This window comes from Accipiter gentilis, chromosome 12, assembly GCF_929443795.1.
Source record: "Accipiter gentilis chromosome 12, bAccGen1.1, whole genome shotgun sequence".
NCBI classification, from domain to species: Eukaryota; Metazoa; Chordata; class Aves; order Accipitriformes; family Accipitridae; genus Astur; species Astur gentilis.
In genome coordinates, this window is record NC_064891.1 from 9394473 (window position 1) to 9416026 (window position 21554).

The following is a 21554-nucleotide window of genomic DNA, read 5'->3' on the forward strand; positions in this document are numbered from 1 at the left end:
TGCTTCAGCTGTGCCAAACTGCATTTCTGCAGTCCTTGGGTGGGAATGATCATTGTGCTGATTGGGAAGACGCAGAGTGAGATTTGTCAATAATTCCTGTATCCACTGTAAAGAGTTGTCCAAAATAATTTTACCGTTAGTGTGGTGGGAGGCGGTTGCTAGAGGAGATTGTCAGGAGTTCTGATTCTTCCTCTTAAATGAACAAGGGCTCAGGGGAAGCAAAATGTCCTCAGTTCCTGAGGTTTTCTTCCTTTCCTTTCTTTCTCCTCGAGGAGCCTGAATAGTAGACAAGCATGTTAAGTCCCTTGCTTCGTATTTAATTTCCCTCATAATATGATCAAGCAACACTAGCTAGCGTTTCTGATATTAAATGACTGAATGTAGAGGTTGTTCATGTGAGGTGCTTAACTGAACGATTTACAGGCTTAGGGCTTCATTGGCAGCAGTGTACAGATTCTGACTGTGCAGAAGCTCAGGATGGAGCATTGAATAAGGCCCTTGGGCGTGTCAGCTGTTCCCAATACAGATTGTTTTAACCTTTGCTTTTGCTTCTAGTTTCCTATCTTTTTGTAGGGGGCGGGGAAGAAAGGAATTACCAGTGATGTAAATTCATCGTTCCTAATTTCGTCTCGGTTATTTTACTCTTGTTTTTCTGTCATAGAGTGTTGAAGAGGGAAAACACATTCTAAGAACATGCATAAGCTGCCATGAGTGACTTCATATGGGGTCGTGTCTGTGAAATACTCCTGCTGCTGTTTGCTTGTCTCATTTTTCTGCAAAATGGGCTTGATCTTTGCGGAGGTGTTACTGGAAACAAAGTAGCATGTTGTAGCTGCTGGAAAACGCGTTCTTGAGTCTATGTTGCACTTCTTGCTCAGAAACCTCTGCTTTTTTTTGGTAGCACAAAGCTGAAGAGTTGGTCAAGTATAGAAAAGCAAGAAAACACATTTTAATAAGCTCTTTTGCCATTTTATGTTCTATGCTACTTCATTTTTGCGTTGTATATCGTTCTTATTTCCACATCTATGTGCTTTCAAAAGTGCAGAGCCATGCAAGGGTTGGCACTTGATGGTAATTATCACTTGAGTTTAAAGAATAAACCAGTACTAGTCAGGTCAGCACTGGTATTCTAGGGCTTGATCTGAGGGCTGCTATGGTTGATAAAAAGCATTCCACCGACCTGGATAGATTTTTGGATCGGCTCCCTAGCTGCCCATCTGGGTAATTGGGGATTCTGGATTCCAGCAGGGTGTCTTGGTAGTGATTCTTGAACTTGTTTCTAAGCATTTAAAAATAAAAAGATAAATAAATCTTACCTTTCTCTTATTTCACTAAAAACCAGTACAAGCAAAGTATGGTTTTATCATAAATCTTGCTTATGGTTTTGTCAGACTACTTCATTGGCTTGCAGCTATCTGCTTACCCTAGAAAGCTGTGGGTAATTCAGGGGTCTGGATGCAATCCTTGAATTGTCTTTTCAGTCTGTGCATTAAGCTACACTGATATGGTCAATAAATTATCACTTCCAATGTTGCTTGGGTATTTGGAGTGTCATTAGACCCCTCCTAGGCCTGCTACATTTGTAACTCTAAAGAAATAAGAAAAGTTTCTTGTTACGGAATGATGTCCTCTCCCACAGAGTGATTTACTCTGGTACCTCTATGACCATGTGGACTCTGTAATGGGTTTAAACAGCTGAAAGAGCAGAATTTTTGGTGTTTTTCATGTCTTGCTCTCCAGTACCTTAAATCAAGGGTGGCTTCGCTGTAATCTGTAGTTAAATGGATGCAAGACTGGAGACACATTAATCCATTTCAGAAGCAGCAGGAGTGCACCCAGTTTCTAATGCTTTTGGAACCACTTTTTTGTGAAGGTTTTGAATGTAAATTATGACAAGTCCATGACTGGAAAAGAAAAAGGTGACTGTCAGACCATTATGCTTTGGAGGAATAAATACCAGCTAAAGTTTACTGAATTTTGTATTAGTGGGTAGCTTTAGTCTCGTGTCATAAACTGTTCTGTAAGCTCTGTATTTGGGTCTCTTTAATTGGTATCACTTAGGCATAGAGCAGAAGCAGATATCTTGTATAGTAAACAAAGCAGCAGATTTAAGTTAATGCTAATGTGTTTGCAGCCTGAGCCAGAAGCTTTTCAGGGTTATTATAACATGCTGGGCATACAGCCCGTCTATCTAAGTGTCTGAAGGAGACAAAAGTTATGGATTGACTCATTGTACAAATCAGCTCATCTGAAAGTCAGATTCTGCTATTTGTTGCCATCAGTAATTTAGTCATATTAAGTATGACTGAGAATGGATGACAGTGTTGTCAGAATATTGAGATGGGATTTCTGAGATCCCAGGAGCCATTCCCTGCATCACCGCAGATTTCCTGTGTGTCCTCAGGCAAGTCATTAAATGTTTCAGTGAAACAGCGTTGATGATTCTTCTTTCTTTTTTACAGGGTGCTGTGAAGGTTAATGTGTTACAACCATTTATGAGGGGACCACATAAATACAATATCAAACAAAACATTTGAAGAACGTGCGCCCCATACATAACTAGCTAATATGTGCTTTGTAAACCTATCCTACAAATGTGGTTCATACTGTAATATACTTACATGTAAGCATGCACAGCTAAGGGGGGTAAGTCTTAATTTTGGCAGTAGATCCTGTATATTGATTTGGGGTGACTATGAGAAGAGCCTTTGTTCACTGTCAATTATGAACTAGTATTCAGAGACCATTCCGGTTGTTAAATGTGACATTGCGTTTTGTTGTGTCTCAACTATGACAAGATAATGCAGACTCTGACAAAGACTTACATATGTAATTCCTATGCATTGGGGATAGATTGCATGCAAACTTCTCTTTCTGTGACTGCTGGTATTATAATCTAAAATTCTTTAGGCATTTAGGTTTTGGAAGATTTAACTCCTGAAAGTAGTTTGGTTGCGTTCATTGAGGGTGCTCAACCAAGTGGAAAGAGTTTGGTTATCTTGAACAACAGAAACTCTGATATTCAAATTAAAATGTAACTTTGTATATCTTCATAACCTCAGCCCACCATTAGGAGAATAAACTGACAAGATAGTATAGATCTGTGGGACATGTGTCTGCTTGGGAGCAAAATAATTGTTTCCACAGAACAACTTTATCAAGGCTGGTTAATTACACAGAACAGAAAGTTCTTAAAATCTGTGCAGAAACTTTAATTATAAGTTAGGCCTTCTAAATGGGTCATGGTGCACAGCAATTGGTCATAGACTGTTTAAGATAATAATGGAAAACATATCTTGTATCTAACAACTTATTATATAAATGGTGTTAGAGTTTTATGATCATGCAAAATATATACCAGCCATGCAAATGTGATTCTGTTGCCTTTTTAATCCATTGCCTTTCAGCATGTATTCCCACTTTTGTCACAAAGCTCAGCAATGTTGGCTGTGTGTCTGCTGCAGAGGGAAACCTCACACTTGAGTGTTAACATGTGCTGGGCATTTTGAGCAGGAGGTGGGAGGGATGTGGTACTGTCTGTCTGCACGATTCTCATGCTCTTGAAGTACAGCTGTAGCCCCAGGGAGCGCAGCAGTGCACAGGGCACTGAGCCTTCCCTCGGAGGTGCTGGCTCTTTGGTGTTTTCCCCTCCTGACAGGTGTAAACTGTGTCTCCTTTCAGCCAAGCCAGCTAACATTGTCATCTGGAATGAGTTTAGTTTTTGATAGGTTCTATTTGAAAGAATGTCAGTAATTGGTATATTTGGAGCTCAATGTTTTTACTTGGCTAGCTATGCCATTTTAGCTTTTCAGCCGAACACCTGTTCCTCTTCCAGAGACAACCTTTTGCCTTCCCCTCTCCGCCCCCCCGCAAGATCTCTTCTCCATCCCATTTTCAACCTTTGCAGTGAAACCAGAAACTGAGACTTGTCACTTGACTGCTTTCCTGTGCGATTTCATTGACCTTTGTCTGGGCCCATAGGTTAAATTTCAGAGATATTTATATCATTTGTTTTGGTTTAGGTTGCAAAAGTCTTTTCTTATTAAACTAGTGGCCTGAAAATGCTTTTCATGTTGTTTCTGAAACTTCAGTTCAACTTTATTTTGGAATGTCTTCATCTTCTCCCATTCCCTTTTTTTCCTGACAAAAGCTTTCATTTTATACCTTTTCCCAACTTTGCAGTGTGGCTTGGAGAGAAGAAGAAAATGATTTTAAAAAATATGTTTTTATATATATATTTAAAATATGTACACCTACATATACATATATGTAAAATAGAAAATTTGACTCACCATCTCTTAGATCACTTTGAAAATTCATTTTGGAAGGTAAGGGAGAGAGAACTTTTTAAAACAAGCAACGTATCTCATTAAAACCAAGGCAGTTAATTTTGAATGTTTTCTACAAAATTCAGAAATCTTGAAATCCTTGGTTATCAAGATGACTATTTTGAATCTAAAGCCATTTCTCATGTGTTAGGAAAAGTGTAAGATGATGATCCCTTAGTTTTAATTTGACCTATGGTACGCCAGTTCAACACATGCTGTTAAAAATAGTTGAGCTCTGTTGTAATTTTTCTTTTGTGGCTCAGGACAGGTTTGAGGTTGTAGTAGTCCTATAGTCCTATTCAGGTTCTTGAGCTTCATTGATGGCACTATATTGTTTTTTTACTTGCATAAGAAACATCTCCACTAGGCATTTTCCCTTCTGCTGTTGGAAGTTCTGGAGAGAGAGCCTAATGCTGTTTCCTCTTGTTTTTTCTGGGAAAAGGTGTATGGCAGTGGTGAGGGTTTAACATGTGCAGATTACTTAAAATGTTATGGTTTACAATTATAATCTACCTAGAGGGGAACTACAAAATTAGCTGTAAAGGAATTTTGCATATTGTGCCTTGCACAGTAAGTGTAGTTTTCAGGACGGTTTTGATATTAAACAGGAAGCACCTATTTATAAGAGCTCCTATTTTCTATTTATTTCTTGAACAGAAAGTTGATGACTACGAGAAATAAGTATTTGTCAATTTTTAAAAGGGTGAACCAATTCAAGAGCTGGTTTGTAAGTACAGAAATCAATGTTAAGATCTGAGCTGACATAAACATGGTATTATGGGCTCTTTTCATTTCTCAGTCTTTTTAAATAGTGACAGTGAATTAAAATCTTCATTGCTTGCAGTTAGAGAGCGCTCTTATTTATACATCTGTGCTCTGGCCTGCAGAACAGTTGGGCTGATTTCATACCACATTTGCTTTGTGGTTCTGATCTGATCATCATAAAGACAAAAAGGTACAACCAGTCCTACAGTGCAGACCTCAGTGCTCTGCAGCCAGCTGCTGTTACTTGTGTTGAAATTCTCCTTGCTGTGTGAAGCACAGCCGCTGCTGGCTGTTCTGCATGCTTCCTTGCTGTCGCCTGTGGGAGTGAAGTGTGCTGAATGAAACAGCTGAAGACTGTGCTGCAGGGATGGGTGTAGGTTGCATGCCTGGAAAGGAAGATGTCAGTTAGGATGCCTTCCAGGATACTCCTCAGCTTTTATAGACATGCTGCTTTGATTCAGAGACACAGCAGACACCTTTATAAATAAAATTAAATCCATTAATCAAAATGCTTCTTGCATTGGTGAGTTCTGTTTCAGTAAGTCATCTTCACTGGCTTGCCTCTTTGCTCTTTTGTTGGCCTGAGTGCTCACCGCTCCCAGGCGTTCACACACTTGTCAGCTTCTTACAGTTGACACATTAGGTTCTTTGCTATATGTGGTTTAGGAAGATAAAGTATTTCAGCTCTGTCTTTTTTTTTTTTTTTTTTTTTTTTTGTAAAATGGATTTTGAATGATTGATTGAAAGGCAATAGGTGGAGTGCATACACTGATTAAACAAAATTATCATGTACTATGGAACAAATTATTGGTTTAATTTTGAATAAGTGTGGGGTGTTTTTTTTCTGTGAGGTGAAGCAGTGTTCAGCTGTTAGTGTTCCATAATAATATCGGGTAATGGTGTACAAGCACTTAAAAGAAAAAGGTTTCTATTTCTAGTCTTTGAAATGACTTGCTAATAATGTAGACCTGCAGCTACAGGAATTCCTATGGCATAGCGTATGCCGCTGCAGGAGATGTCTCTGTTTGTCCTAAGGGATATGAAAATACCTGTGTTTCTACTCTGATTTCTATACAGCTCTGTACCTCGAGGGAGTATAATGAGTGATCCTCTCAAATTACCCCCAAGGCTCTCTGCTTGCAGTCCAGCACAAGGCGCTAAGTATGCTTTGGGTACTGGGGGCTGAGGGGTGTCCAGCAGTGAAGCGTGTGCAGTGCAGGAATGACTTTCAAGATCTTCCTTCTGTCCCTTGCCTCATTTTGTGATTCCAAGAGAATGGTCATTGAGTAGCAAATAAAAATGTTTTTGTATATATTTAACTTCACAAACTTAATCTACTGTTTGTGGGGTGGTTTTTTCTGGTGTTTAGTGCCTGAAGTGTGTGACCTTTACTGGGGCCCAGGTAAAGTTCTAGATTCGTTTAGACCTGATGCAGGGAAGTGCACACAGGCTCACTTATTTGAGCCGCATTTTAGCTTTCAAGGATCTGATTCCTAAGAACTTCATGTCTGATTCTTTACCACCTCTGGCTCATTTTGCTGCTTTTTAGACAATTGTTCTGTTATGCGCTCTTGTTAATTGCCAGTTTTTGAGTTTTGTATAATCTTTGGTGGTGGCTCTCTGAAAAGATCTTGGCGTTGTCCAAGGGTTTTATCTTCCGATTCCTTTTGGGTTTTTCCCCTAATCGAAGGGGTAAAGAACATCAAAACATTTGATATGTTGGCTCTTTTCGCTGCTTCATCTATATGAATTTACAGAGTGGTAGGTGCATCTTATACTTGCTTAATTTCTACAAATTTTTAACCTGTATCTGAGTGGTGCTTGAATGACTATAGATCGAATGACTGTGGTCATGTTACTGAAACCACTTCTCAGCGATCTTGAGTAAATTGTGTTGTATTGCCAACTAACGCAAGCTATTATATTAGCTATAAAAAAGAGGATAAAACAGTGAAGAGATGATGTATGCTTGAGGCCTTTCTGTCTGAAGGAAGAGGAAGGAGTATGAAATGGGCGCAAAGCTTCCAGCGCATTAGATTAGTGACTGCAGCAACTCTCTGCTCTAATGGTGGTCAGAATGCTTTAGACTAAATGCATTTTCTTGAAAATCTGCTATTTTTACTAGCTGTCTGGACTCAAAAGGAAGTTTTTGAAGTCCAGGATGCTACGGTCTTGATGAAAGATGGGCAGAATCTGTCAGCCATGATTCTCTTGACCTCCATTTATTTTATGGAAGCAAAATTTGATAATGTCTGTGCGTAGTTGCTGTTTAAAGGGTTTTAGTATCTGGTCAGTCCTCTGCTTGTCATACTTGTCCTGTGGCTGAGAATATCTTGTCTCAGTGTCCTATAGCTTAAGTCTTAATTGCTGCAGCCTAAGCAAAAGGAAGAATGACTGCAGGTTTTATAGGCTACATGACATGTATCCATTGATGACTTTGTTGTTGTTGTTTTTAAATCATGTAGTTAATAGCCTCTGGCAGCATAAAGGTAGTTCCACTGTTTTCGTAGTTGGCTAAAGCTGGGGTTTCATTTTGTTTTTAAAGGGCTTTTTCACAGCAGGAGTGAAGGGAAAAATACATTTGGACAATTTGATAATAAAATCCTATGAAAAACAATGACATAGAAACATGTTAAAACTTCAAGAATTATACGCTTGTAAACTAGCTAGATCATAAGTGACTTGCATTCTTTCCCTACTTGTAGGATGGTAAGCAGAGAGAGCGAATGGGTGACAAACCTGTTCTGTAATAACTTTTGAGGTTTCAAAACTTGCATTTATATTATCTTGTTTTTACTTCTTGCTGATAACTCAACACTAACCTAACATTGATGGCGAAGGCGAGTGCTTCAGAGTGTTTGCTGTTGCCTCTTAAGGAGTTCAACTACACTGTTTCCACTTATTTCTAAGAAGAAATATATTTGTGTGTGTGTGTATATAAATGCATATTGATATATAACAACATTTTGTGTGTGTGTATATATATGGAATGGCAAGATGCGAAGGTAGTGCTTTATTCTCTTCTTGCCCTTTTTTCCTTATCTCCTGTTCGTAAAGTCTGCTAACAGACTTTATGTACATAGTTCATGCTCTTTGTTGACATAAAGGGAATCTTATCAAATGGATCTGGAATCACCTTTCTTTTGTACAAACAAGAATGTTTATGTCTACTACTTTCATATGACCTGCTTCTTGGAAGTCACTGCAGTATTGTATGTACAGTGTACAATCTGTGAGCTGTATCCAACTATTAATTTGTATTGTGCACAAAGTTACTCAGTATTTATCAAAAATTCAATTGCATTAAAAAATAATGTTATTGTGGCAACTTTCCATTTTGAGGAAACTGAAAGAGAAGATAAATGTAATATGGAATGATGTAACGGTATCAGTCCATCTTCTGAAATGTCCTTATGGTGTGAGTGATATGCACGAATTGATGCACTGTCTTTTCTTTGTCACCTCAGCTTATGTTCATTCTTCTTATTGCCACCTGCCTACTGTGAGTGAGCATTTGATGTGGATCTTAGGATGGCTTCTAAATGCAACGAAGTGAAGCTAGTCTCAGCTGTTTTATGACTAGAAGGGGGACAGTACATTTAAATGTATGAAAGACTTTATTTCATTAAATAGTCTTTGATGTGTGAGTAGGATATGCAGAATTTTAAGTTATTGTGAAATAACTGACCTCTGCAGTGTAAGTTAATAGATATGCTGCAAACTATTTGGGGCATAACTATTCAAGATGTGTTTTTGATCATAAGATTGTGGTCACTTTGGCAGAGAATACTAAAATGAAACCTCAAAGAACTTGGAAAATACTACAATTCTGGTCTTTGGGGCCAAGAGCAAAGACCTACTTGAAAACAATTTTTAAATGTTTCTGCTGAAAATTAAAATTACTTCTGTAAAAACTGAATCTAGTATTTAGATTACATTGCTATCTGGATTTGATCACTCCGTGTAATTAATGTGTAACATGAGTGGTACCAAGTACAAAGAAATTGTGCAATTGTAAAAAATGGGTTTTTTTGCTTCTACTTCAGTTGATTTTAGTTAAAAAACCAAAAAGCAAAACACTGCAACGTGGTATTAGACGTTATGTGTGATAAAGAGAATTTGCTGTTGCTGACTGAATTACTGCCAAATAGCAGTAATTTCTTAGGATTTGACAGCATAGTCTATTGTTTATCTATATCCTGGTATTTCACGTCTGTGTTAATTTAATTCTAATGGGTATGTTGGTAATAACCACTGTAGCACAGCATATTCAAACTCTTTTGTGCATTTTCTGAAAAAATCCATTGTTTTCTATGCTTATTCCCCCCCCCCCGCTGTACTTGGGTACTTGTGATTTGCTTTTTGAACCATTTTATGGTTTATGACTACACAATATCAGAATGTCCTTAAATATAGGAGAATCTTTAGCCTTTCTTGAGAGCAAAGAAAATGCAAGCTATCTGTATTCTGCATTTAGTTAAAATATTTTAGCTACTGTTTACATATTTCCTTGCTTCAGTGAGAATTAGCATAGGAACCACTGAAGTCTGGAATCGCTAAAACTTGATGAAGAGCTTTTGCCAGTAATCAACACGGTGTTCCTAGAGAAATCCCCAAATGAGATGAAGATGGTTTGATACTACAGTTTCCAAGCCAGTTAAGATGGTCATGTTTACTTAATTAGACTGCTCAATTCTACAATCTCTGTTGCAATTTACTGGTTTTAAGCTAGGTTGGTGTGTTCTACTTTAAACCATGACCCATAGACAGTTTAAATATCAAGAATGGAACTTAAATTGAATATAAGGAAGACATCCTAGTGAGCCTGTCCTGTTTGCACAAGAATGATAATGTTAGTACACTCACTCACAGTTTTGTGAAAAGGGACAAGATTTCTAAGGTGTCTTGAACATTAATGGTTTAGTTTCTAAATGTGCTATGCTGCTATTGTAACTTTAACTGGCTTTTCGAGGCTGTTTTAGGCCTTCTAGTTGACTGTTAGGATGTATAGCATGCAAAGTCATCAAACACGGTTTTAAGTACTGTGCGGTGACAGTTACATTAACATGTCATAAATTTAGGCCTTGTGAAATAAAATAACTTCAATTCTTTTCATGGGAAAGTAATCACTAGTTAAATGATAATCTTGCTGTTTCAGAAATGTAGACCAAAGAATTCTTTTCAACTAAAGATGTGTTGGACTTCTAATAATTTTTTTTTCATTTAACTTTTTTTTTAAAAAAGTGTCTGTTGTCTTTTTGGCTCTCCATATACCTGTCTGCTAAAAAATATAAATATTTAGAACCATCTATGGCAATATGAAAGGTTGTTTTAAACTAAATATTTGGACAGGTGGATTTTTTCAAGATACAGGACAGTTTGTATGTAAATAAACAACACTGGCTGCACCATTTGTTTGAACATCATGGAAGGAATTTGCACCTGCCTTACCTTACATTGGCCTGAATGATAGCATTGCTATTACTCTGTTGTATCTCTAGCAGCTTTAAAAAAACTTTTTTTTTTTTTTTATAGAGGGGGCAGGGGAAGATGTCTGAAAAAAATATGTCTGTCTGAACTGATTAGACCAAATATGCAGTTCAGAAATTTGCCTTTCATTTGCTTTATCTAGGTTGGACTTCTGTTTTGCAGATGAAATATGGTAGGTAGAAAGGGAAAACAAGCACTTATGTGTTACAGCTTGTGCAGAAATGAGACAGTTGTTTTTAAATTGTATTGTGCTCATATCTTTATAGAGCTTTGTTGCAAAAGTAAGCATACTATATGGCAAGGTTTTTTCTGTGGGTAGAAACCACAGGACAATTGTAGCATCTTAAAAGAAAAATGCTCACTTCTGCTTTGAGAAGTCTTTCCATTGTACACCAGAGAGATAATGTTATCAATTTATTACTCTAAACTTACTACTCTTAAGCTGGGAAAATATTTCATCAAATAATGAAGTATCCAAAATTGCTTAAGAGATTCAGATGTGCAGTTTCTGTTAATTTAAATGGGAGCTTTGTGGCCTCCATAATCATTTAAGTAGCTTTGAAAAATCTCATCCTTAAAGTATTTTCTCTCTGCAGTAGTCAATGTCTGCTTTGTACAAGATAAATTCCTTTTCATTGTACTGAGAGTTTACCTGAGAGCATAGAATTGCCATTTTGTACTTAACAGAAGCGCCATGAAGAAGTACTGTATTCCTTAAAATCAGCATGAAATATTTGTCTAAAAATGTCAAGAAACATTTAAAGGTGATGTGACATTTGCATGCATTTTAAAGAGTAAAAAATAACTAAAATGTTATAAGGACTGAACTATTACAGTTAATAGAAGACTTGTACTAATATCTGTGAAATTTAGATCAGATTTTTGGTCTAGTTTGAAAAATGCAGGAAAACATGGTGACTTCTTATTAACACCTCAATTTCTGTAACCTGGAATTGGGACACTAGTTTAAGATGTGGAAGATGCAGACCTGCTTGTCTCCTTGGAGAGAATGGAAACTCCTTGTGAGTCCATGACTGAGGTATATCGTGTATTTACCAATGTTCCTAATATCAGGATTCTCCTTCTGAATTATGACCTGTATTTGGGCGGGATGCAGAGATGCCAAGGCAATTCTGTCCTTTGGTGGAGGAGGGAGGGAGGATGGGATACGACCCTACCCAAAAGCAAATTTTGACAGTCTTACGGTTGCTGGAAAATAGCTTTGATGTCCTTTTCCAGTCAGGACTATTTTGGTGGGTAGGTTGGAGAGAGAATAGTCTGCTTCTATTTAAGAGCCTCTGTTCCAGTGGCTATATGTGCCTCAGCAGCATGGAAGACTAAAACCTTTTGCCTTTGGAGTCACGGGAAGAGGGGAATAAGGAACCTTCTGAGTAAGTGGAAAGTTTGGGGCAGGTTTTCTGCTAATATCTGTAGCTTTCCACTGTCAAGTATAGGACTGCAAGCCACCTGGGCTGGCTTATATTTAGGTAATATCTTAATTTTTTATTTGCTCTTGGGCAGCCTAAGACTTCTGACCATGTTTGAATTTAATTTGTGTGTTTCCATGCAGTTTGTGCATGAGCCATTCACATGGCTTTTGTGTCCTGTTCTGTGCCACCTGCATGGAGTGATGCTTTGAAATATTCAGAGTGCAGGTGTTTGGGGTTTTTTAACTGATGTTTTGCATTGTATCATACTAGTGCTCCAGGGCCTGCAGTGACTACTGAGTATCTTTAAGAAATATTTTGAAGTAGAAAGGTCCTGCATGGCCTGGAAAGGTTCCTTGTCAGGGCAGAAGTGCCTGCATATCCTTGGTGACGTTCAGCTGCACAAAGGTACCACAACAAGAGACTTCAGGAGAGTAGCATTAGATACTAGAATGCCTGCACAGCCTAGTACTTCTGCTGGGGTTGTAAAGGCTGAAAGACGGAAGAGGAGGAGGACATACGGAGAGGCTTATCTCTTCTTAGACAAACTGGTAGAGTTAAAAGCACATGAGCTTTGTCCCTTGTCCTGTCATCAGTGAGGACTTTGAGGTGAAAATATTGACATAGAAAGAGACAGCTTCCATCCTGGATGCTGCTATGACAAACTTTTCTCCTGTGGTATCATTGTAGAACACAACTCTTCTGCAGTTAAAATTTATTGTTGAAGTTCCGTTTCAGACTTCCAATACTAAAACAAAACTTTTAAGGACTGTGTGCCTGACAAATTTCAAGCTCTGCTTACTCTTTTACACTGATTAAATAAAAGGGATACCCCCCCCTAAATAATGGTGGAAGAGGTACAGGGAGAAATGTGTACCTGTATCTACTAAGAGTTGAAGGGTGAGATTATGAGGGATAGATCTGGATAAGGAATTATTTTTTTTTGTGTGACCTAAACCCCATGTGTCTTTCAACCACATGTTGAAGAGCAATATGGAAGAGACCCTGGAGACATTCCAGAGTAGCGTAATAGAGGTACAAGTTAATCTTTAGCACAAACAATTTAGTAACTGTTCACTCCATCAAGTTGCCTCTTTCTCTGTAGCTGTCTTGAGTGCATGCAGCCATTCCCAAGTCCATCAGGAAGGAATATATTAAGTTGTCAAAACTGAAGAATGAGATGAAGATCTGCTAGTTTTAACCAACATGAATTTTCCAACTATTTTGGGGGAAATATTCTTGACCAATTTTAATGGAAGTTTCTCAATGAACACAGAACATTGTTTAAGGAAGTTACTTTAAATCTAAAAGTAAAGCCATTGACTGAGGTGTGAGATGAGGACTTCCCTTTATTGATCATGAGGAGATTCTCTAAAACAGATGTTTGAGAGATGTAGGTGTGTGTATTCTTTCTAAATAGCTACAGGCAGCCTTTTGAAAGTTGACCACACAACTTCTTTGTGGTAGCCTACTAATCTCTTCTTTCAATATGGAATAACTGTTATTTCAAATGGGAAAAGATAATCTTTTTGCATCATAATTATGCATGGCAAGCTGAGATATATGAATATATATGCAGGGAAGCCTACAGAAGGGCAAAACTATATACTGGAAAAGGAATTTGATGTTATTTTGGCAATAGTATATATCTGGTGCAACCTGATAGGTTCTTGGAACCTTTCAGAAATGAAGTTCTTATCTTTTGGTAGCTTGTGTCCCTGAGAAGGACATAGAAATACATGTAGTCTTTGCATGTGTTCAGTGAGATTTTAATTTTTTTTCAGAAGTAGCAGTGCTGCATATTGCTTGCTGGAATCAATCACAGTTTTTTGGGATCAGAATAAGGGCAATGCTCAGGACTTGGGAATTAAACTCCTACTATAAGCTGTTGTTTCCTTCCTGGGTATTGGGAGTTACTAAATAAAGAGAAATTAAGTTTCTTTTAAATGAAAATTAATATTGTGGATAAGAAAATAATAATTCATGAACTTAGAGAGGTGTGTCTGAGAAGACAGACGAACAGTCATTCTTGTGTTTCTTTTGACTGGATAAAGATGAAATTTGACTATTTTGGCAGGTTTCTGTGCCAATACAGATCAAAAGTTTAATTTCTGAAACAGTAAGGAAAGCAGCTGTACTCTAAAGTCCCAGTTGTTTTCACAGTGCTGAAAAAAATATATAAAGGGAACTGAAGAATAAATATTGGGGAAATTGGGAATGAGTTTGAGGAATATTCTTCCTTCTTATTTTTGAAAATATCTTCTGAAATTTTGTTGTCAGTTATATTTTTGTCTGTGGTGTTAATGTTAGCTTAAGAGGACGTTCATTAAGATTTGTTCTACATGGGTACTCAAAAGGTTTTTGAAGTGTGAAGTAAATGGTGCCTTTTGGGGTGGGGGAATGGAAAATAAAACACGATACAAGTGAGCTTGGAGATGTGCATGTCTGGCTTGCAAGGAAAGCACGTGGGTCCCTTCTTACTGCAGCTGCTGATTTAGGTGGAATTGCTCCTGGCTTTCATTTCTTGGGGGAAAGAAAACATTGCCAGCTTTATCCTTTCTTGGCATTTTTGGCCTGATACTGTTTTTCTCATTTGGCCGCCTTTGCTCCTTGGTTGCCATCTTTGCTTTCAGTCTCCATTCACATCACTTTCCTTTGAGATTCCCCAGGGGCTGGCCCTGGTATTTTGACTCTCCTTTTGAAGAGGCTTCTGAAATTCTGGTGTTAAGCCTACAAAACCTGACCGTCTTGCAAATATTTAAATTACTGACAGAAGGAAAATAAAATGCATCTTATATGCTAAGGAGAGATGTGGTTGTAGTAGTTATTACCTTACTGATATTATTCCTGCTCTCACTGCTTCTCCTATCTCATGTCTCAATTAATGTGTTGGCCTATAAGGTGTTTAGAGGTGACCCTACTGCATTTTTTGGTATTGATACCAATTTATTGATGATATAAAATATCTGGAAGAAACTCAGCTTTCAGCTTTAGTTTTTCTTTCTACTAGGCTGGCTGTTATTGTCTTCTAGAGAAAAAGCTCACTTTCAGAAGCATAAAAGTTGATTAATAATGTAAGAACTTTATAAATTTTTATTAAGTTGGGAGAGAATTAGAGGCTTACACGAGTATAGGTTTACACTGTAGTAGAAGTGAAGTCTACTGTTCAAATACCAGTTCAACCAACGAAACCATGAAAACTAATACCAGTTAAAATGGTGTGATTTAGTATTCTGTATTTGTTATGTAAAAGTTGATCGGGCTGATTTTATTGACCAGTTAATAGTTTTCTGTACTTTAAAATGCAGATATAATAAATTGTCTTAGTATTCAAATAAAGCATAACATTTTAACTTATAGAACATGAATTCAAAACAACAAAGAAACTTTTAAATCTTTATTATAATGTGTAATTTTTGAGCATAAAGTTATTGCAAGTGTAAAAATCAATTAAATGGGAAATTGTTTTTCCAACCTGAAGGCATTGAAATAAATTATATTAAAATGAAATAAATGAAAGAAAAGTGGTTTGTGTACGCTGCTAACTATTGTAGAATGCTGCTTAATTAAAACAATACAACCAGAAACAGTGATGCAGGAGTGGATGCCCCTATTGACAAGCGAATGCTTCGCAAACAGTGGTGAAAGATTTCACGTGCTTTAGCAGGCAATGAAAGACAGCAGGAAACACTCCACTGAGGATGTTAGTGGCAAGACGATCAGACCCTTAGGCCCGTGCTACTGATATTCTGACTGGCCTGCTGTGGAGCTGAAATCAGAGAGGCATGAGGCACTGTACAACCAGAAGCACAGCAAGTGTTTTCCTTGGATGCAAATAAAGCATACCGCGGTTATGGCATCACACAAGAATGCAGACATCTGACTTCCATGTTTTTGAAGTTAATGTAAAAAATATCAGATTTTAGGTGGCTTTCTGGCTGTTAAGGATAAAATAAATGGCAAGGCATTTCTGAAGTGGTTCTGACATTTCTCCTAAAATACAAATTTTCCGGTCTGAAATCAAAAATAAACACATAAAAGTTGCTGAGACTGTTGCATTATAAAAATGAGCATCATTTTGGTGGGCCTGGGTTCAGAAACCAAATGGTCTGCAGGTGCAGTGAGGTTCCAAACACTTTAAAAGGCTATATTGAGGCTTTATAACAGATTTTTAAGTGCATGCTTTCTGCAAGTCACCTTGGAGGAGTTGATTCGGGTATTGTGTTCTCCCTCGGTGTACTTGAAGATGTGTCCGTATGAAATACATGCCAGTCATGGCAGGTATCCACAAAAGTGAGTTAGGTCTCTAACAAACTGTACATTTGTCAGCTCCTGTAACTGTTGTATCTCCTGGATGAAGGACTAGATGGATATTGGTGCCTGTAGGTTTTCAAGTTAAAAAAAGGTAGTAAATCTTACCTAATGTTAATAAATACTGTTCTGCTTACAACCTGATTCTGAGAGGTCAGTGTTATCTTCAGAGTGGATCAAAATATCCCATACTTCTCCCTGACTTAGCAGAACTTGGGGTCATGCTGTACCTTTCAAAAGGCTGTGCTTTGTTCTAGTGGCTCTCTAATTAGCGGAAAAAAGCAAATAGGAAATTCCTTTAGCACAGTTGGAGTGAATGTTGAAACACTTCATGCAGGGATGAACTCCAATTCATTAATGTACTGTAGGCAGCTTTCAATATAGTAATGCCAAAAACAGGGCTGCGTTGTGCCAAAGAACTAGCTATATACCAGCACACTCTAAACAAAATCCAGGCGCCTCTTTCTCTGACCTTTGGCAGTCACTTAATTAAACCTCGGGGAGAATTAAACTGTCACTTTAAAATAATGTAAGAGGGTATCAATGCATCAAGGCAACATTGTCAGCATCTGCTCTCTTGCTAACTTTTGGGTTCCTCTTCTTTCTGATGGGGATGTAAAACTCTGAATCTTCACATAGGATTCTCTCTAATTTGGGTCCCTTGTCTTTGTGCTTGTGTCTCATGGTCTAATTTTAAGCTAAGTTGTGTTTCTAGTCCTTCCCCCATCCCAATTTGTAGCAGGTCAGAACCACAATTTGACTTTCTAAGTTATTCTAGTTGTGGGGCTACTTCTTGCTCAGCATCCTCTTAACAAGGTAGGATTTCATGATGACAATGTTTTGGGTTCATGTAAATCCGCAAACTGCCTTAGTTGGAGCTGTGTATTTTTTCATTCACTATTGGGGGTTTGAAGTGCTACAAGTCTCCCAACTTGATTTTTGTGTGTATGAGCTTACTATTTCTCTTCTGAACTTAAATGTGTTCTGAACTTAAATGTGGAATGACTCTATCATCCAAAAGAATACAAAGAGTACGAAATATTATCTTGGTGGCTATGCAAAATGATGAAGACTTCCTTTTTTTTTTAGTGGTGTGTTTCATGTGGTCTCTGACATTAGCTAGAAGTAGTACAATGTGTTTTGGTATGACTTCTGAGGAATTTGGGGTCCTAAAAGAATATTTTGGAGGATCATCTCTGCAGTCTGGGGACTGTCATCCATTCTGATTAATTTTTTGCAGCTTTCTTGCTGGATGTGACCAGGTATCAGGTGATGCTTATTATTTTGGAAATAGAGGTAGCAGTAGAACACAGAAAGGTATCACCCTCCATCTTAGTAACATTTGAAAGAGGGACATGGAGTTTCACTTTGTCAAAATTCTGATGATGGTGCTCTCAGCTGACAGGAGCATCCTGCTGGTCACTTAAGAACAGTTATTTTCTGGCTTAATTGTAATTAAAATATTGCGTTCATTTTCTTCTTCTCTTGAAATTCCCCCTTTTGCGTTCACAAAGATACACTGCTGCTCCCTGCCCAGACTCCCAGAGAGATAAATCCAGCTTTTGTTCTACCAAATTCTTTCAGCCTGGCACTGACAACGCCAGTGGCCTCATCTGATTAAATCTACTTCACTGCCATGCAGCATGACAAATGCTTTTGGTTCAAGTTGAATGGTAAATCTTTTGCAAACGGCAAAAACAGTTATCAGCTGTCACTGTTGTGGTACCAAACATGCATTGTGCTAGAACAAGCAGACAAAAAAGCCTATGAGGCGTACAGCAGATCAAATGGAAAACCTACTTAGGGTACATCCAGTTCTATTAAGACTTGAGTGTATTTTTATCAAGACTTGTTTAACAACAGAGGGGAGAACATCTGTCAGCAATTCTTAATGCAGAAAAATACTCTCTTTTGCTCTCAAAGCCTAGAAATTGCAAAATTACATGATGCTATATCATTTTCAAGATAGGAGGTTTTGAAATCTTAATTTGTTTTGCTTACAAATATAGCTTTTGACATAATTTTGTTGGGGGGAAAAAGTTTAAAAGAAAAAAAGCTGTTTCAAGTTGCTCTGGAGAAAGCTATTTGGCTGCAGTGTGGTGGCTCTGCTTCAGAAATTAAGATGGAGTGGAACGGGGTTGAAAGTGATACCTGGGTGTTTGGCATGACCCTGGTTTTTTTGAGTTCCCTGTGTAAAAGTGCATACGTTTTTAAGATAATAGACTTACCTAAGGAGATATATTTTTCTGGCTAATGCGAAATATTTATTTCTCCAGTGTGACTGATGCTTAGTCACTTGTTATCACATGCTTCTGAAGTCCTGCTGCGGTAGTTAGTGGTATCATTGTCAAATCAAAGGTCTCTGGGAATATTTCTTACTGTTCCAGAACTCTGGAGCAAATCTTTCCAGGTCCTCTGTTTTTTATTCCTTCCCACCCCACTCCCCACTGAAGAAAGAAGTAGAGGAAGTTTGTTTATTACAGGACATGGGACAAATTGGGATATTTCTGAGTTTCATCTCTGTGTTCTCCACTCTCTTCCTTGTTTTCTTTGATTGGATTAAAAAAAGGAGCAAATAGTAGCTTTTTGTTTTTCTTAAATGACTTGCATCAGAATAGGTAGCTTTTGAATTAGAGCTTGTTTTAACCTCTTTAATCTGGAATATTATAAATCAGCTTCGATGCTATGCCAAATTTATGCTTAATCCCAAACCTGATGAGATTCAATGAGATTCAGTTGGGTATCTTATCCTTCATGCAGAAAGTCCCACACATGGTACAGTTCATGTTGATGTTTCCCTTTGGGGCTATTCTCAGAGGTTATTTATTCATTTTTTTTTTTTGTTGTTGGGTTTTTTGTTTTGTTTTGGTGTTTGTTTTTTTCAGAAAAAATTAAATAAAGTCCAAATAGGTCAACTTCCAACAGAATTTTCTGTTTTAAACCCAAGTCAAACAGAAAATGCTTCTACTGGATTCCAGATTCAGAGATATTCTATCTGGAAGATGGAAGGGGAGCAGCACCATCCTTGAATTACAGCCATCACTCTGAATTTAGCCTTCCAAATATAGGCCCAGAAATAATCTGTGTAAATTGCTGTGCTAACCGCTTTGTGCAGTCAGACTGTGGGCATGTCTGCTTTGCTGTTTACAGGCAGACCTGCCTGCTCACTCCATTTTCCAGGCTGGCTGGACACCAGCCAGTTCTGACCCACAGGCATAATGTGCAAGGTAAGATGCTGAAAGCATGGGGTAACTTAATGAAACTGGCAGGGCTTTCAGAGTGGAGCTTGTTCCTGCTACGGATGAGTCAAAACGAGGGGAGGTGGGCAGAGTGTGGCAGACACTACACCTTTAAATATGACAGCTAGTAGGCAGGCTGTCTAATGGTGAATGATAGCTCCTTTTTCTGGAAGGCCAAGTATATGAGGAAAACACGTGGCCTTTGCTCAGGCAGATGGTTCTACTTTTGTTCTAAGAGATGGTTTTGAGTTTTTTTTAAATGAAACTCTTTTTTTGAGGGGTGGGGAATGAAGGAAGTGTGTTACTGCTGCTCACTCATTCCTTCCCTTTTGCCCCTATTCTTCCTCCTCACCTCTTTCTTAGGAAAAGATTTCATCCTTTTTATGCTTTAGGAGTACAAAATGGAAGAGGTGCTGCAAATTATAATTTGAATTTCTTACCCCTGTGGGTTTTTTCCTCTTGTTGTTATTGAAGGAAATAAGGGTGGTTAGTATCCTTTGGGGACCCCTTGTTTTTTTCCAATGTATATAATAAAAATAATGAATTAAAAGATAATGAAAGAAAAATTGTGATGATGATGATTAAAATAGTACTACAAATTGTAATCTCTGTGTCTGCCCTGTGGCACTTGCCCTTTACACCTCCCCAGACTGTAAGGAAACTGTCCTTTACTAGGCTTTTCGCACTGAACAAAGAAATGTTGACCTGAAGGTCATAAGTGGCTTAATCTTCAAACTGTGTTATGTGGAGCCATCTTTATAGCTGTATTCTTATAATATGCTAATGGCTTAGTAACTAGTGAGAGGAGTGAAATACCTATGCCTGTCAGTTGAAGAGCCCTAAAAGTCCTATTTGGTCCTTAATATAGTAAGGACATACCTTCAATGACTTGTATTCCTTGCTTCTCAGCTAGAGAGCTTTGTGACCTTCCATTCAGTTTATTTTATATTACAGCTGTTCAGGAACTGCTAGAGCTACCAGCTTTGGGGGAGTTGTATAAGTGAAATAAAACAGAAATTTTTGCCCCCTTGCCTTATGAGTTGTCATCCTTCCCGGCTCCCCAGTAATCTCTCTTCATAGAGCAGGCAGTAACTTGCAAGTCTAGCAAGACTCAGTAAGGAAGATTATTTTTTTTTCCCAAGCTACATTTATGTTCTGCTTCCTTTTAAAAAAAATTTGATCAGCATCTCAATTTTAATTAAAAGACTGCTAGCTAAAGCTTCTTGAGCATGTAGCATAAAAAATAGGAAGCAAGCCAAACAGAAATGACTGCTGAGATAATTTCATCTCACAAGGGCCCCAACTGTGCATCCTTCAGCTTAGTTTCCTAAACCATATATTGAAGTCTGAACCTGCTTGGCACCCAGTGAATGTCACAGTAAGCCACGCTGTTGCCCTGGGGCTCAGGAGTCCTTGTGATACCATGAACATGGTCATCAGAGGACACCTGTCCTGAGAGAGCTAGTAAGAAAATCTTCTTGGGTCACATAGCAAGAAAGCTAGCGAGGTGTCTCAGAAAATGTGTCAAAACACTTTAATGCTATAAATGCAATAATTTGGAAATGAATTAGTTATTCCTGCTAGGAGTTTTTTCAAGTGTTCTCAGCATTAATCTCTCTGTGCCCTCAGTGGAAGCAATGGTGTATACTTAAGGTGCACAACTATCTAATTACTGGCCACTAATGAGTATTGGTAGTCTCTGACCCTACTCAGAGACATGAGGAATGTCAGACTGATTGATTGTTCCCTCTATTCTTTATCTCTCCTTTCTCCTTTGTTCAATATTACAGGCCAAATCCCACATGATTTATTACAGGTGAGGAAAAAAACCAACCATAACACTCACTGTTGCTGAAGATAGAGAATGACTTTCAGAGAATCCTCTCTGTGTGAGATTTGTTTTCTGATGTGACTGCTCAGGTGCTGAAGCTGGCCTTAGGCCAGCTGCTGCTTCGCTGTCAGGGATGAAAATCAGTGTGTTGGATCAGGGCTTA

At 38.1% G+C, this 21554-nt stretch overlaps 1 protein-coding gene across 2 annotated transcripts in view; it reads left to right on the forward strand.

The window, feature by feature from the left end:
- The window catches only part of ANK2 (ankyrin 2), a 379623-nt gene that overhangs the window by 29266 nt on the left and 328803 nt on the right, over positions 1–21554 (forward strand). The window lies entirely within an intron of this gene.